This window comes from Octodon degus, unplaced genomic scaffold (assembly GCF_000260255.1).
Source record: "Octodon degus isolate 3935 unplaced genomic scaffold, OctDeg1.0 scaffold00031, whole genome shotgun sequence".
Lineage (NCBI taxonomy): Eukaryota > Metazoa > Chordata > Mammalia > Rodentia > Octodontidae > Octodon > Octodon degus.
In genome coordinates this window covers 12152337-12170493 of record NW_004524607.1, presented here as the reverse complement: position 1 = coordinate 12170493, position 18157 = coordinate 12152337, and the positions used below count along the sequence as shown (strand labels likewise).

The 18157-nt window shown below is 54.1% G+C and overlaps 1 protein-coding gene across 5 annotated transcripts in view; it reads right to left on the bottom strand.

Moving 5' to 3' along the window:
* The window catches only part of Elfn1 (extracellular leucine rich repeat and fibronectin type III domain containing 1), a 55924-nt gene that overhangs the window by 7721 nt on the left and 30046 nt on the right, over window positions 1-18157 (bottom strand). For 3 of the 5 annotated variants that reach the window (XM_023713526.1, XM_023713529.1, XM_023713527.1), the window contains exon 2: window positions 6709-6842. The exons of the other annotated variants lie outside the window; for them this stretch is intronic. The gene's annotated coding sequence lies outside the window, so the exon portion shown is untranslated. The remainder of the gene's footprint in view (window positions 1-6708; window positions 6843-18157) is intronic. 5 annotated transcript variants of the gene reach the window in all.

The following is an 18157-nucleotide window of genomic DNA, read 5'->3' as shown; positions in this document are numbered from 1 at the left end:
TGGGATGTCAGTTACCTCCATTAGACACCCAAAGAAGGGGGGTGGGTCCAGAAAGTGAGACTGGCCACAGAATGCACCAAGTCATTGTTGAAGAGCAGACTGCTAGCTGAGCACAGGGGCACACACCTGTTATCCCAGCACTATGGAAGGCCGAGGTAGAAAAGTCGCAATTCAAGCCAGGCCCAAGCAATTTAGAGACCCTGTCTCAGAAGGAAAAGGCCTGGGGATGTAGTTCAGCACCAAGGTCCTGGCTCCATCCCCAAGACTGGGGGGTGGGGGGAATAAGCAGATTCCTGCCTCACCTCAGAGCTTCAGAGGGGCTCAAATGGTGAAAGGGAGCGCCACCTCTCGCACCCCCAGCCCTGGGGCAGGAAGGCTCTGGGCCCTGTGCTGCATCCTCTTCCCTCCGGGCCCTGCAGAGCCAGGCTGCTCTGAAGTTAATTAGGGACCAAACATTTAATGGTCTGCTATGCTTCCACTGGGCATCTTTTTAAATTAAAAAACATGATGTATGGCACCGATGGAGGGAGAAATCACTTTGGAATGGCTCCCTGCTCCGGCGCCAGCAGGGACGAGGGGAGGGGGAACTTGGCTAGCCCCTGGAGAGCAGGGACACATGTGACCCTCTTCAGGAACACAGGCTCAGCCCATTCCACAGAAAGCATGTCGCCCAAGCCAGGCATGAGTCTAGGCATCCCAAGGATGCATGGCACCTGGCCCATCACACCCTCCTAACCCTGGCAGCTGGGCAGTTCTATCTTTAGTCTGACCTGAATCTCTCCAGCTGCTGTGAGCAATGGCTGGTGGGGTGAGAGTGACAGCAGAGATTGCATATTCTCTTCCTTGTAGTGCTGTGGCCTCCAGGAGCCCCTGAGTTCCCAGAAGCCCTTTCTGATGGCCTTGAGCTCGAGGATTCTGTCCCTGTTCTGAACCCTGATCACACCCCTGAGGGAGAAAAGCCCTCATGGTAGGAGGCCATATGGCCCTGGTGACTCGTGGCTGGCCGCTTCCACATGGGCTCAGTGACTCCTCGCCAACCAGGCCCCTGCACAGATGTCCTATCGCCTGTCACCATCATGATCACCAAATCAGCACACATTTCCTGGTCGCTGCTAATTGTACTAAAGATTTAGGGCATGGTTTCTGAGCAGAGATTATAAATGAGCAATTAGCCCTCAGATGTTACATTAATAAGGGAAATAAAATACCCAGGAAGGCTGGGTGTGGTAGTGCATGCTTGTACTCCCAGCCCTCTAGGAGGCTGGGTCGGGAGGATTGCAAGCTGGAGCCCAACCTGAGCAATTTAAGAGGCAGTGAGATCCTGTTTAAAAATTAAAAAAAAAAAAAGCTCTTAAAGGCTGAGAATGCAGCTCGGTGTGAAGGACTTGGGTTTAATCACCAGTTACTAAAACAAATACCACCAGCGATGTCTAGCCTTAGGTTACCCTAATATAAACATGGAGGCCAGAGCCAGGCCCGTCAGCAGTGGGAGCGGCTGCACTGCCTGTAGGGGGTCAGAAACATCCCACACTGTCCCCTCGGCAACCTGGTGTCCCTGCTTTCAGAGGCGGCCCACTGGGGTGAGGATGCCTCATCCTTCCAGGTGGCTGTGAGGGCACTGGCCAGTCCTGTGACCTGCAGGAGGCATCCCCAGCCCCCAGCCCCCTTCCACACTGCCAGGCCATGTCCATCCACAAGGCCACCCATCAGGGCTGCTGCTAGGGCTGTTTTTCCCTGCCAAGGACCTGGACAATAAGTATACCTGTCCCCTGACTGTCACATGGCTCTTTCCAAAAGTGTCTTCAGCCTGGTCCCGGTATGGCACCAGCAGCCTCTTGGGAAGAGGCCCAAGGCCTCACTTTGTCCTATCACCATTCCCAGGGGTTCTTCCAGCACCTACCTCAACCTCTGGGCAGTCCAGGGACCTCAGTGCCACCCCAACACCAGCCACCACCAGTCTGCCATGCCTCCATGCACTGAATTGTCTTGCTGAACATTCAACCTCCTGGAGCCAAGTTCTCAGCTCCAAATCTATTTTCTCCCTTCCCCTAGCAGGCAGCACATTGTCCTGCAGACACTCTGCACGCAGTCATCTATTCCTTCTGCCAACCTGTGGTGCTCCGACCTCTCCTCCCTCCCCTGCAGTCTCCCATGGCTCCTCAGTGCCCTCGCAAGAACCCATGTATTGTGTATGGCCCAACACAGCGCTGGCAATGGTCTCACTTGTCTCTCTCCTGCCCTATGAGAGTGTGCCCAGCTTGGGTTCCTTGCATTTCCTTGAAGATGCCCTTTCTCCACCTGGAACACCAACCCCTTATGTACCTTTTGCTCAACGTTCTGTGTGCTCTCAGGGCTACACTCTGGCCCCAAATAGCCAAGTCTGACTCCTGTCCCCCATCTTGAATCTACCCTCTAGGCAGGGGTCTGTTGGACAGTGGGCTGGATACAGGGCAGAGTGGATACTGTATGCTGGGCACATGGAGACCTGGTGTGGGAAACACCTGCACAGCAGGCCTGGGGGTCCTGGTATCCCACAGGCACCTTTGCTTTTTCCTTCACCAAAACGATGCTGTCTGGTCACCTGCACTGGCTCACTGTCTGCCTGAAAGACACCCTTGGCCCTCTCCTCTGCCTAATGGCTTAGCTCCTCTTTTGCCTGATACTCTTTCAGCTGAACCTTTAGAACCTTTTCATCCTGCTTTTCAGAACTGGCCACCTGGTACTGATGGGTAGCAGTGAACTCATAAACTAATTCCGGAATTACTTGCAGGGAATATTCCAGCCCGGCACACTGAACTCTTCCTGCTTCCTTTCAGGTCTCTCAGGGAAACTTTACAGAGTTCTCCGTAATGATCCTCGATTTTTCTTGTAAATTCATTCCTAGGGATTCCTCGTGGGGGCTGGTTGCTATTGTTTTATGGTTGTCGTTGAATAGGGACCGTTTATTTCATTATGTGTTCTGACTGCTTGTTCTCGACACAGATGAAAATTATTGATTTGTATGATGTTGGTTTTATATCCAGCCCAGTACCTTCATATTAAATTCTCATATTAAATTATTTTTCAGTTGGTTCTCTTGGGTCTCAAATCATCCTGACTGCAAATAATTACAATTCTTTCCTGGAGACACACCATTTAATTCTGTTTCGTGTCTTATTGCTATGTCCAGAATTCCTGAACCTTATAAAAGCACTGTTTTTTTTTAATAAAAGTTTTTGAATGGAAATCATTAAAAATATTATCACTTAGACAGTAGAAAAGTATGAAGATGAAATATAGGAAGTAAAGCCATGTTGTTATGTTGAGCTGTGGGGGACTCACGTCAATAATTTCTGACATTGCCAATTAAACAGAAGACTCAATGCTATTATGGGCTTCTGTACTCTTTTAGAATATTTTGCTGAGTTTACACACCTATAATATTCAACAACGGAACTTAAAAAAAATTGGGGTATAACTATGAATGTCCATTTTGTATCTGTGTATTCAAAGTGGTTGGGATAGATATATAGTTGCATTCTCTTAATGAATAGAATGAATTTTTCTAATGGTGTTTGTAAGTAGGATCACAAGTCTGCATCTTGTATAGCAATTAACCACTAAGAAGAATATATGCAGTGTATTATTTGTTGAAACTGTACTTCCGATTTGATTTGAAACTGTCTCATTGCTATATGTTTATCAATAAAACTTTGAAAAGAAAAAAAAATATTATCACTTAGAATGATGCTGACTACTGAAAGGAGACAGATTTTTCACTGCGACAGGAATGTGACTTTCTAAGTCTACTTGCTGCACTTATCTTAAAATCAGAAATTGATATTAGGGGGCGGGGGAGCTGGCTTAGTGGAATAAGCGCTTCCCTGGCAAGCGCGAGGGCATGAGTTCAATCCCCGGTTCCGGGAAAAAAAAAGAAAAGAAATTGATATTGGGTTTTATTGAATACCTATTTTCACTTATTAACAGAGCTTTCTTGCTGACCTGCTGAAGCTGTGTATTATATTAACAGATTTGTCTAACATTAAGCCATCTTTTAATTCTTTGTATAAATCCTATATAATCACGTCAGATCCTCTCTAACATTCTGTGGACTTCAATTTGGCTGAGGATTTTTTATCCAGTATTAATGGGTGAGATGAGAGTGGGCTTCATTTCCTGGATATCTGTGGTAGTTTAGGAAATTGGTTTACTTGTTCCTACAGACAGTGGCCACCAGGTCACCTGAGAAGTGCTCTGGAAGGGGACACCCTGGTCCCAGGCTTGGGATCGCTTTGCAACTGTTCCAAGAACCTCAGGGAGAAGCACTGTGAATAAACCACCATTCCTCCAGGGGAGAGTCACCCATCTGTCTGTGTGCTCATAAACCACCATTCCTCCAGGGGAGAGTCACCCATCTGTCTGTGTGCCTGCCCAGGGGACTTGTGGGTTCAGCTCAAGGTGGGAAAGGCTCGAAACAGTTCCAAAAGTACCTAGTCTGGTGGATTCTGAGAACCCAGGCATTCAGGAGGGGCTATGGGGGTAGGGCTGTGAGGCCTCATGGCGGAGGCCTGGAGACCACCGAGGTGGGGCCCACTGATCTATATGTGCACAGGTGTGACACAGAAATGGCAGAATAGGGAACCATTGGTCCCTTCTGACTACAAGAAAGATGCTTCCCTGCAGGGACCAGCACCAGCCCAGCTGTCTCCACAGAGCCTACTTCTGAAAGACGGAGCTAACCTGCCCTCCCACTGTGCATCTATCCAGGGGTCATGATACACACAACCAGAGCAGGGGTCCCCCTCAACACCCTAGAACCCAGGCCTGGATCTGCCAGGGCTGAGGCAGAACCCTGTCCATTTCATAGCCCAAAGATACTATGGACAACAAAGAACCCAGCTACGAGATGCTCAGGTGGTCAAGGGAACTGAAGGACACGACACCATCTAGAAAGAAGCCCACAGCACCCAGCAGGAGGGACAAGCTGAGAAGACACCTCACTCTCCCCAGTGCCCACGGCACACAAGGACAGATCTGGGGACTCTTATGAGATGAGAGGCAGATGACACACTGAATGCTACAAGGGGCCCTGTGTCCCTCAAGTTCCCTTGTCCCCATTGGCAAGGGGCAAGCATGGCACTCAATATGGGCCTGGAGGACAAAAGAAGGGGCCATGTAGGCATTGGTCACCCTTACTGTAGGTCTGTGGGCCACAGGTGCCCATATGTCCAGGGGGAACAAGGGTGGAGAGCTGAGGACCCAGCCCAGGGGGAGTGGGGCCAGGGACTGGGAGATGGCAGAAGGTACCTCCTAACCTGGCAGTCCAGGGCCATTCCCAGGGGTCCCTGCTCTCAGACTCAGGTCCTAAGGCTCAGCCCCTCTTAGGGCTGAAGCAAAGAGAGGGCCAGGCTCTTCCTTGGCGCTGGAAACATCAGGGCCTAAAGTAATGCCAACCCCAGAATAAAGGCCCCACCCCTCACTTCCAGCTGTTCCAGGGAGCAAGCACTGGACTGTGTCAAGGGGAGATCTTGGCTGGCAGCTGGGACCTATTTTTTTTTTTTTTTTGCCTTGGCCCCTTGGTGTCCGCTCCCTTGGGTGAATGTCTGTGGTAAGCGGGGCACTCAAGGTTGGCACAGAAGGTATGTCATCTTGCATGACCCGCTCTGAGCTCCTGTCTCCTTGTCCATCAGGTAGCACTGAGTAAACAAAACGACAAGGGGGCTGCTGTGGTAGCACAGGCCTGTGACTGCAGCGATGCACGAGGCTAAGACGGGAAGACTGCAAGCTCAAGCCCAGCCTGGGCAGATTAGCAAATGCTTGTCTCAATGTAAAAAGTAAAACAGGGCTGGGGCTGCAGCTCAGTGGGAACCCCAGGCACAACCTTCAGGGCCTCAGAAAAACAATGTGCTGTATAAGAAGAGATTACACGCACCCCTGTATCAACCACTTCAGGTTACAGAGCAGAGAAGCCATGCCATAAGGCGGAGAGTGGCTGGGGGTGTGGCTGCATCTGTGTGGCGCAGGTGTGAGTTGTGCCCCAGCCTCCGCCTGCCCTCCCTGCTCCCAACTCATACGCACAAGCATGCGCATCACAGCATAAGTGTCTCTGACAGGGTTTAAGCCCAGGGGCCCTGAACTGAACTACCTCTCATTCCCACGCCTTTTTTTTTTCTGAGATTCTTACTAAGTTGCCCAGACTGGGCTCAAGCTTGCAATCTCCTGCCTCAGCCTCCCAGAAAGCTGGTATTGCAGGCAGGTGTGAGCCACCACACTCCTTGCTGAGTGTCTCATTCCTTTGTCGCAGCAGCAGAGCCCGACAGCCGGAGCAGCTGGAGGGTGTTCCATTTTAGGCGCACTGACAAGGTTGGAAACCACCCAAGTGGGGTGCGAGCGCTTCCTCTCAGGTTGCGGTGTCCTGACTTAGGAAACGAGGCCGCACACTCTAGTTCACACCAGATTCCCCTGCCCCCATGCTGCCTCATAAGCCCGTCTGTCCTCCTCAGCCTGCTTGCCGTCTGTCTGGCTGCAGGAGAGCGGAGACACACAGCTGTCCCAGCAGAGCACGTGGCCAGGTTCTCCTCTCCTCCCCACCAGTGCTGCTGGGTCCTCAGTTGCTCCCTGGGCTTTCTCACCATCTCCCCAGGTGCCCCCACCACATGCCCAGGACCCCAGCTCCACCCAGCCTCAGGCCCTGCGTGCTTCCAAGCAGCGCCACAGCCTCCTCCATACCTTCCCAGGGCCTCGCCAGCCTAGGAAGACACAGTGCAGGCAGATGTCACCACGGCGGGGCCATTATCCAGGGCCAAAGGCAGCAAGGAAGAGGGCTGGATCAGCATGAGGCCACTGACAGCTCCAACAGACACCTACGGCCAGAGGGGATGGTGTGAGTAGAGAGGTCACTGGCCTCAGCCTGAAGCCACGGTGTGCAGGAAGCGCTGGCTGGATGCGCTTATCCTCCCATGTGCTTAGATAGGACTTCCGGGGAGTTTTACACTGGAGTCTCTGGATGGGCTCGGGCACCCAGAGGAGGCTCTGGCTAGGTTTGTGGGCTCTGTCCTTGCCTAGTCTCACCATAAGCTAAAGTCTGACAAACTCAAGAGTCTGCAGCAGTCACAGCCAAGACTCCAGTGTCCCACCCTCCAGCTCGCGCCCACCTCACTGAGCTCCACGGAGCAAAGCCCAGGTCCACGAAGAGCTGGCAGAGAAACGTGGGTCCTCCCCACCCACAAGGGAAAGAAAAAGGCAGGCATGGGCCCAACCCGGCAGGGCTGTGTCAGGCAGCGGGGAAGAGGCAGTGCTCTGGCTCCGGCCAGACTCTTGGTGCCGGGCTGGGGAGACAACAGAAGCAAGCGCTGTGTGCCACACACTGCTCTCAAAGCCGCGAGTCTGCTCATGCACTTCGTTATCCCTTGCGATGCTGATGCTTCCGTTCCCATTATCTTGGCGCAGAGACCCAAGGGCTTCCCTGGGCGCCCACCAGTTTGAGCCCAGATAGTGTGACCAGAGCTCATGAACAACCTCACGTCACAGGCGTGCAGGCCAGTAGGGTGTATTCCAGGGTGTGCATGACCAGGAGGAAGGGGTGTGGCCAGCCCAGTGCAGCAGAGGCCCGTCACCAACTTCTGGCAGTCACTGACTTCTCTGACCATGAGGAGTTTAACCCAAACAGCTGGGCAACATCAACAAAGGGAAAGATTGTGTGGGTCTGGGTGCATCACAGGAGAAGTGTGCAGGGTGTGCCTGGAGGCCCCACTGTGACAATGCAGAAGCGACCAAGCACCTGAGGCATAAGCACCACAGAATATTATACAGCAGCAAAGAAGAACCAGTCACCTACCCCTGTGGAGTACTGGCCAGGAGTGGAAAGGAATTAGCCACCAGCCAAGCAGCAACCCCCAGCACCTGCCCCCATGTCCCCTCTAGAGCTGCAGGCCTCACCAGCATTTGTGCTGAAGTTCGTGTGAACACAGTAAAAGCACACACATGCATGAGAATAACAATCAGCACATGGAGGAGGAAGCAGGGTGAGAAAGCTCGGGCCACCCGGTCCCCGCCTGCGGGTACACTTTGCACAACCAAACTGTCCCCACAATGCGGAGACAGTAAAAGCCCACATGTACTTGACCACAACTGACAAGTGAAGGAAAAGCAGGCAGGAAGATGGGATGTGGGGGCTCAGGGAGTTCCCAGCACATGATTTCATTTCCAGCCAGGAGGGGTGAGTGCTCAGGTATTCATCATAATATTCTTTATATCTTTGGTTGTATTCAATATTTTATAATTACTGAAATATTTATTAGGGATTTCTTAAATATTTGAGATGTCTTGAATATTTTATAATAAATTTTAGAGTGTTTTGTAAAGAGACTGCCGTTTCTCAGGACTGAGCTCCCTGTCAGTGCTGGTATGCAAGAGTGGGTAGGGTACCACAGGGCTGGCTCCTAAGTGGTTCTGTCTGGACCCAGCCATGAGCATCTCAGCACCAAGCTCTAAGTCCCAGTAGAGGGGCCTGGCCCAGAGGCCGAGGCAGGGTGTCTTGGGGAGGCAGGCGGTCTCTGGGGAAACCAAGGCAGGCACCAGAAGCCGGCAGCCCGCCTCATGCCTAGAGGATGGGGACACAGAAGTCAGCACCATCACAAAGACAGACAAGGGCTGGACACAAGCAGCGGTCCCTGGTGGCCTCTGAGTGACCACTCACCCTGGCTATGATGCTTCGTGTCATAGTTGGTGCCCTGTTCTGCTCTCAGGCATGGACTCCTTTGGGCACTGGTGATCCGTGTGGTGGCCCGGAAATACACCCACGTTTCCTTGGGCTTTGTGACTTCCACAGAAGCTACAGTCAGGCCCTGGGAAGGGACCAGTCTTGCATTCACAGCCAAGGGCACGACAGGAATGGAAGCATTCTCCTGTCATCACCGCCTTGAAGGGAGTGGCATTTCCACTCCTTGTCAAGTGGCGATGCAGACAGGATGGCAGGAGCAGGAGCAGCCACTTTGTCCCCAAAGAAACAAACCACAGTCGACGGTTCCAGAGCTGTCCCACCAGCCCACGCTTCTGACCTCCGTGCTGTCTTGCAAACAAAGGATGAATGTCTCATTGAAACTTCCACATTCCTGGAAGACTTTGCCTCAACAGCTTGGCTCAGGACAGAGGAGAGGGCTCACTGAGAGAGCAGATTCCAAGTGGGGCTCAGCGAGGTCTGGAGACAGGGAGACACAGCTAGGAGCCCACTGCTGTCCCCGCCACAGCCCCTCATACACTTGTAGCTTCGTGAAGGCCGCCTTGGAGCTCAGCTCTCCATCTCTGCCTGCTCACCTGGGACCCGGAGCCCCAGGGTAGGCTGAAGCAGTCTGGACTGCGGCTCTGCAGTGCATGCAGAGCGCTTGGGGCCAGGACAGGCGACAGCATCTCCCTGCTATGCCCCCCACCATGGCACTGACTTCACTGTCAGGGTGTAGAGCGGCAACGCCTGTGGCCTCAGGCTCAGGTTGGGCATGCACGGTGGGGTCCGCAGGCAGTAACAGAGCCGTGCTTCCTCCACTCTCTTGCGCTTCCTGCACTCTCTCCTGCTCCCTCTGGAGGCTCTGGCAGGAAACAGGGAAGCAGCCCCAAGAGCCCTGGGCCCTGTCTCCCAGCATCACATCACCACCATGAACCAGCCCTCCGAGACAGCTCCACGGAGGCCCAGCCTCTCCTCTCCTCTTCAGAATCCTCCCCGTCCCGTTACCCCACGGCTGCCATCACGCCAGCCAGTTTCAGCCTCTCCCCCCAGCCCCATGCTCCTGACCCACTTTGGCTGTTGGATTCCAGCCCATGGGTAGGGCTGCATAGGGCAGCCTGGCTGTGAGTCACGGCTGAGCATGATGGGGGCAAAGTGACAGAGTGCACGGGTTCATCAGGCACAAGGCAAGTAAAGGAATGTGTGAGCCCAAGTGTGCTCATACGCAGATGCAGCTGGGCCAGCCAGGCAGTGTGCACACACAGACAGGCCCACAGATGCTCCGGAAAGCAAAGAGGGCTGCAGGGAGGAGACAGCACTGGCTCGCTGGACCTGAGACTGCAAACTCAGTGAGGCGTTACTTCTGCAAAGCCCCACATGCTCCGCTCACCATCTCTTCTTCCTGCCTCAGATACAGATGAAATAGCTAGAGGTGCAGCCGGCATCGTGAGACCACGAGGACAATCGCTAAGGAAGACAGTCGGAAGCTACAAGGACACCGGACCATTGATGACTGTCCTGAGCGTGTGCCTGTGATTGCCACCTGCTGTACATGAGAAAGACGGCCCCACACACGGAGCTCAACCACACCCATGTGGGGCTCCTGCCTTATAAGGGCAGCCAACTTCAACCCTTAAGTGACACAGCATAAAATAATGCTGAGCCACTTTATTAGAAAGCTGCTCTCCATTTAATTCTCTTTCCAGCTTCTGATTGCATCACAGTCTAAGATTGGGGTTGGTAGGTCTTGAACACCTCCACACACTTGCTATTCTCTCTCTTTTTTTTTTTTAATAAAACAATAGTAGGCCTTGGGCTCTGAGCCTCCCCCGGGGCTACAGCATCCAACTAGAATTTAATAACATTGTTTTCTTTCCACTGAATTTATTTTTATGATTATGAATTCTATTTATGGCAAGGGAAACTTGTTTCCCATTTGTGTAGTGCTATAAAGCTTCCTCTTAAATAAATGTATTTAAGTTTTTTAAAAGTGCATTGATTTAGAGAGAAGCAGTAAAAAGTTGGGGAGGTGGGGTCCGAGGAGGGGGGCGGCCACCGCCAGCAGGAGGGCAGATGGAGGTCCCAGAATCTGTGTGGGCTTACAGACTACGGTGTGGCACCGTGTGTGGGGGGCCAAGGAGTCCTGGTCACCAAACCACGGATTCAAAGTCCTAGGTTGCTGCAGCCCAGTGTGCAGTGACTTCAGAAGCTAGGCTCCCAAGCCTCTGTGACCTTTCACTAATTAGCCGGCTCCTCACTCTGCAGCCACCAGCTGATCTGGGGCAAAGGCTCGACAGGCCAGCAGAGGCCGCCTGTCACTCCATGGCAGATAAGTGACCGCATCCTGGGAGGTGCGGAGGGACCCAGCACTCAGGGGAGGTGATAGGGCCCAGGATCTGCCAGGTGGCTCCAGGCAAGTCACCAGGATACCACCCAGCTCACAGCTGCTGTCCCCAGACCCTCGCTTGGGACAGCACCAAGCCAAATCTGAAGGAAGGCAGGGGGATCTAAGCTCATTGCCACACACTCTGAGACACCTAGCTCCCCATCAGCCTCCAAGCCAGGCTCCACCTTGTGTGGTTCTGTCCCTGGTATTGGACACAGTGTCCACTCAAGGTCATTGGGGATTGGGGTTTGAGGAACATAAGAGGTTCCCTTCCATACGTGTGTGTGTGTGTGTGTGTGTGTGTGTGCACGTGCATGTGTGTGACGGGCACTGAACCCAGGGCCCTTACACTGAGCTATATCCCCAGCACTTTTTATCTGTTTAATTTGAGACAGGGTTTCACTAAGTAGCCCAAGTAGGGCTTAAACTCCTGCTCCTCCTGCCTCAGCCTCCCAGAGTGCTGGGATTGCCAATATGCCCTACCTCACCCTGCTTCCTTTGCAGTTTCGTAATCACTGCTTGGCTAAAGGCAACCTCTCGAGAGGCGCAGCAGCGCCTGGCTGTAGGAAGAAGGCAGGAACAGAAGGAGGTGAGAACATCAACGCATAGATCACAAAGTGACTGTATCTCAGAGGGACTCGGGAGACAATACATCCCGTCCCCAGGTTCCCGAAGGAGGCCTGGCGGATGCACAAGCTCCTGTAGATCCTGCAGGAGCCACCAGGGCCATCTGCTTTGCCACCTGCCTCTTAGGTAGGTGCACTGGGAGGCACCCCACCCAGTCATTCAACAAACATTTATTCAGCACCTACCACCTGTCAGGCTTGGGAAGATCCAAGCAGAATCACAGGAGGGAACCAAGGTGTGGGGGAGGGGAGAGTGAGCGAGCTAGGAAGGTGTCCACAAAGGTGCTGGAGGCAATGTGCACCCACTGCACGATGTCTGGAGTGGTCCCTGGGTGCCTGAATATGCAGGTCATTTGCACATCCCGCTGACACACTCTATAGCACAGACCTCCCCAGCCCCATGTCATAGGTCACTAACAGGTCAGAGGCAGAAGGTGACCCACCCACAGCCAAGGGTCCACACTCAGCACATCAGAGTCAGCCGACTACAGACTCCCTTCCAGGACAGATGGTCCAGGACCAAGCATCCTGGGCAACTGACTCCATGAACAGAAGCAACACGGACACAAGCCATGGCCAGTGGCCCAGGGGGAACTGCAGTGCCCAGCACCCCATGGCCATGCCAATGGCCTGGGGTCACAGGCCAAGTCTGCTGGACCTCACCCCGACTGTCCACACCCACTGCAGCCAGCGTTCTGTCCCACCTCCTTCCTAGTCACCTACCCATAAGCCATGGGCCTCAGCCTCGACTCTTGGAGGCCTTGGGGGACAGATGTGGTCAGAGGTGGCCTAGGTTTGATCTCAGGAGTGCATGTCCTGAGGCCCTGTCTGCTGCTCCTAACACTGAGGAGAAGTGCACTTTCTGGGTCCCCAGTGTCCCCACAGAGTAAGGAGTGAGGTCACTTGGAAGTCCCATAAGCTGAGTCCAGCCACCTGTAGGAACAAACACATCTTGGGTGATTCCAAAGTCTCTGTCCCTTTGCTGTCAGCTAGTACTGGCAGAGGACATCGGGCTCTAGGTAGGTTACTTTCTGCCTCAGATCTCCATAGCCACTCTAAACAAGCTCAGCCTTAGACCACACCTTCCCCTCCAACCCCCCCAGGCTCAGAGCTGCAACCCTGGGGGTGAGACCCAGAGACTTCACTTGAACTCCAAAAGTGCTGTGACCTGCACAGCACCTCCCCTGGACACACCTAGTACTGCAACTCAGCTCTACTGGCCAGGTAGCACCTACACACAGACAGGCAGCCTGGAGCTCAACCAGACTCTGGGAACTTTAGTGGGGGAGGCGGGTTGGGTTGTGTGCATGTGGGGGGCTCCTAGCATCCCAGTGCCGCCCCCACCTAGCCAGGTACCCATGCAGCACATGGCTGTTTGTCCATCAAGAACTCATCTCCAAGCACAGGATGCAAGACTGTGTCACAACACACCATCCACACAGCAAGTCATTTCCAGGAAGCCAGCCTGTTAGGAGGGTCCTCACAGGCCACAACCCTGGCTTACTTGACCACTGGGCATCCCTGACACCTTCACACTGCTCTTATCCTACCCAGAGGCAGCCTCTTTGGCCTCTGTCCACCCGCTGGGGACAGCACCTCTGGCTGGGACTCATCCCCAACTTCTGCAGAACCCCAGGCCTCCATCTTATACCAGGTTCCCAAAGGACCTGACGTTCCCACGTCATAGGCCCTTAGGAAACCTCCCTGTCCTGTGGGCTGTGGGGAGCAGGATACCACTACCTACGGGACTTGTGGCATCTCACTTCAGAACGCAGAATAACCTGGTCCAGAGAAAGCGCAAGATGAGAGGTCACCAGGGCAGCATCAGCTGCACAGTGGCGGGGGGTGGGGGGTGGGCAGGAGGGTAAGTGGCCCATCAATGGCAGATCAGAGAGGACAGGGACCTCCCAGTCCCCACAGTGAACAGACACATGGAGGCGAGGAAGGGGCTATCAGCTGACCCACAGGGCATAGAGAAGACTCTGTGGCCACCATGGAATTTCAGCTCTGACCACTCTGTATAGTGTCCCAAAGCCGCAGGTGTCACAGGGAAGGGTGGGGTAGGTGACCAGGGGACATGACATCATCAGGACAAAGGGATCTGGGCCAGAGGGCTGCCCACAGATGTCCCTGGTGTCCCTCTGTGGCTCCCAGGCTGGGTGTGAATGCTGAAAGGAGGAACCTGTCATGTGAGGAAGTGTGTGTGCAAATAGACAGTGAGTGGCGTGTAATTACCTAAAATTGTTGGTTAGAAGCGGATGTAAATAACCAAAAAATATGTGGGGAAGTGGGGGGAATGCTCATCAATTAGAGCTAATTACTTAACAGCTAATTCAAATAATAATGGACTGTATTTGAATATGCTGATGAGGCTGAACCTGCCTCAGAAAAGGTAATTGAAATAAAAATAGCAGGTGGCTTCCAGGCTGAGACGGAAGCCCAGGGACCAAGGCCCACATCCTTTCTTCCCCAGACCTCTGCTCCATGCCCCTCGCTCTTGCCCTAGTCCTGCTCACAGCCTTTCTATGCCCCCCACAGCACCAGTGGCCAAGGGACAGGCGCTGCTGTCCCCAGCCCCAAGCAGACAGCAGAAATTTGGGCTCTTGAGTGCCTCTGAGCCTGGCCCAGCTTTGCAAACAGCTCCTCTACAGACAATCACACGAGAGCAGAAGACCTCGCGTGGCATGCCAGGGCACACGGTGTGAGCGGCACCACCAGGACATGGCTTCTAGCAAAGCTGCCCATGACTGAGCATGTGGCTCAGAGCCCCTCATGGGCCCCTGGGAGCCTGGTTTGTGAGCAGCTGTTTGTCCTCCTGCCGGAAGCTGTGCCAGGTCCAGGCACCTGCCCTGGAGATTTCACTCTCCAGTGGCAACACTGTGGATACACAAATGCGCACACTCACAGCCACAGCTCTCTACGAAGCCCACTCAGCACCCCAGCCGGAACCAACCAATGTCTCTCCTGCCTGGCACTCGCTGTTGCCATCTCAGGGAAGAACACGGTGCTTCCAGGACCAACATGGGGCTCTGGCCACCACGGTGAGCCCTAAGCAGCAGGCAAGGCTGGTGGGATCCTATGGGTCCAGAAAGGCAGGTGATCAAGAGTCTCCCATGGGGCCTACCGCACCCCAGGGGCACCTGTGTCTTGGCAGCAGCGTCCAGAACAGCTCCTGGGTCTGCTAAAGGACCAGCTGCAGCCAAAGCTGGAGGTATGAAGCCCAGCAAGGAGCTGTGCTAAGGCAGAATGAAGCCAGCCTGTGTTTTGCAGAGGCCAGGGAGGCTCCAGTGGGGACAGTGTGCAGTGGCACTCCAGGGACAAGGTCACAAGTTGCTGGGTCCTGAAGGAAGGGAGGGGTCCTACTGACGGAGCTGCACCTGAGCTGTGCCATATCTAGTATGCCTTAGATGCGCCCCCAGAACACTACACCTCAGTTGCCCTTCTTTGATCCCTACCTGGTCTGCAACCCCAGGCCTTGGAACCTCAGAGACCACTGGGGGTGCTGGGCCAAAGCCAAGGACTCACCTTATAAAACACGTATGTATGCTGTCCATGATATCTGGGGTTCAGCCAGCCCCCAGGACCATCGGGGACTCCAGGTTCCTGTTTCACAGATGAGGACCCCCTGGTTAGGGCTGCAGAGGCAGAGCACACGCATGGAAGTGCCCTGAGCCACACACGCTGAGCCCAGATGGCCCTGGAGCTGCTGGATGGAAATGGACTAGCGATAAACTGAGGCTCCAAGAAGGCTGACTTCTGCAGGGGTGTATCAGGGAAGAGGGTGAGATCCTCCTCTTCTCAGGCACCCACTGTGTGCTGTTGGGAACACACGGGCTTCTCCTCTCCCATGTCCCTGAAGCTGGGGACACCGGGTTCCCTCCTCCTACCAGGATAGGGACAACTCATCGACTTGCAAATGTCCGGGTGAGAGGGGTGGGAAAACGGCAGCGCCCAAACTTGACATTTGCATTTCAAACACTTATATCAGCAAAACAAATAACAGTAATTATACCATTTGCATATTTTGTGCAATGATTGTTTAGCGAGGTGGGAGGAGGGGCGCCTGCTGATGCCAGCGGTCTGGGCCCGCACAGCTGTGCCGTGCGCCCGCCCTCCCGTGGCGCGTGCCCACCGTCCTGCTGCACCCACTGTGTCCTCGTGCCTCCTGGGCCCTGCACCGACCCCCCACAGCCTGCTGAGTTGTCTTTTCTGTCCCCAGTATGTCCCCTTCCCACTCAGCATGCCCCACCTTGGCCTCCTGGTGCTTGTTCTGCCCCCTAAACACGAATCCCAGATCTGCCCAGGGAGCCCCTTGATGTCACCAGCTATAGCGTCACTTTCTCCGTCCCGAGGGGCACAGCAGTGCAGAGCTGCCAGGGAGCCTGGTGGATGAGGCTGAACCTCCACCTGCGCTGAACACGTAATGGAGCCCCCGCAGCTGGGGTGCACTAGCTCCAGTTCCTAATGTCCACACTGGCCTTGCACAGGCCCCTGTGGTGGCCAGGTGGGGGAGGAGCCTCCAACACATAGGTAGGGGCCAGGGAATCTGGTGAACAAAGGGGATGGAGCATGAGAGAGAGGCAGGGGCAGGGGCTGTCCCACCCCCATGCTAGTCATGTTCAGGATCTGACCTGACACCCCTGACCCCAGTGTTGCATGGATAGGGCCATCCTGGGCATCTTTGCCCCACACTGCTGTAACTGCTTCTGCCCCAGGTGACCACCCTACCTGGCCCCCATACCACCTTCCCTCTCACATGCACAGATTGGTGGTTGCTGTCTAGCGACTGCTGCCCTGCCCCTGGCCTCTTGTCCGCAGGGGTCAGGTTCCTGTGACTCAGCTCCAGGCTCAAGGTATCCCAAGGCCGGGCAGATAGTGCAGCAAGATGTACATTCCCAGGCCTGGTAACAGCGCCACACACACCTCAGAGTGCATGGGCCACAAGCAGCCGTGTCTGCCCTGGACCCCGAACAAAGAGCAAATGGGAGGGGCTTCCCAGGGTTAGGAGGGGGGCAGGAGGCCTTGGGTCTCTCAGGGATCAACCTGGGGTGACAGACAGGGCCCTGCAGGTTTTTCAGGGGCTGGGTCGACAGGAGGCTGAGGAGGGGCTGTCCAGGGAGGGCTGGTTGTCCAGGGTGAGATCCAGACTGGGTGGGGATGCAAGAGCAGAAGCTGTGCCTGGGGCTCAGCTTCGCCAGCCAGTCCCCCGGGCAGACTGAGTGTGACACTGCATCCATCCACTGTTTGTGCTGAGTCTCTGTGTCTACACATGACCACTGCGTACAGATGGTCTGGTTACACAGGTGCATGTGTGTATTGTGCATATGTATGTGCATGTGTGGTCTGTTACAGGTGTTTCCCTTTCATCTGGACCAGGGGCCGGGAGCCTGTGCCCTCCCTGATCACACTAGGCACGGGTCAGCACCCTAAGGCAGCCAGCTCGGAGGCAGGCCCCAATCTCCTGAATGAGGCGCCTGTTGGAGGCCCCCTGAGGCTGCACAGGACCACATGCTGTCTTGTGGAACCCTCTCCCAGCCCAGCAGGTGGGAACAGCAGTGTTATCATCCCTGTCTTCAAAGGCAGTGACTGAAGCTCAGAGAACTGGTGGCACTTTCCCAAGGTCACATTTGTGATGAGACTGCCCCGCCTGTGCTTTCTGTAGGACTCGCTTCAGCAGCTCCATGTCCATCGACAGCCTGGCCACCAGGGGAGTTGTTAGATCCCTGCAATGAAAAGCTGAGTCCCAAAAGCAGGCTGTGACCAAGCTGGACTAAGAGCACTTTGCCTTTCACTTGATCCCAGGCAAAGGCAGCAACCAGGTCTGTCCCCATGGTCATTAAGGCTCACAGTCCCTACCTACACTGACTGCACGGGAGGCCACCACCCACCTTCCTTTAATCTCTCCCTGCTCAGCACAGACACAGAGAAGTCAGACCCCAGAGACTGGAATGCAAACGGGGTCCCTTTCCCTCAGGAACTGCGAGCAGCAATTAACTCCTCACTTCCTCCCAGCCCACAAACTCCGGATGGAGCTAACAGTTAACTATGAAATATCAAGCCATAAAAATTCTAGACCAAACAGGATCTAACACTCATCAGACCTCAGGAGAGAGACAGACTTTCCAAGCTCACAAGGACTAGAATAAAGTGTAAGAGAGAGAGAAAAAAAAGCAAATTTGACCAAATAAAAGTAAGAAAAAGGAACATTAAGAAAATTACAAAAACAGCCCTGCCCCTGGGGTGCGCTGAGACAGGGATTGAGACTGGGCATGGTGGCGTGTGCATGTAATCCCAGCTCTTGGGAGGCGGTAAACAGGTGGATCACTACGAGTCCGATCTAGTAGTGAGAACTTAACACCCTGTAGACCCTTCCCTAATATACCAAAAAAAAAAAGAAAAAATATGGACAAGTAACAATCTCATAATTGTCTTAAATTCAGCATAATG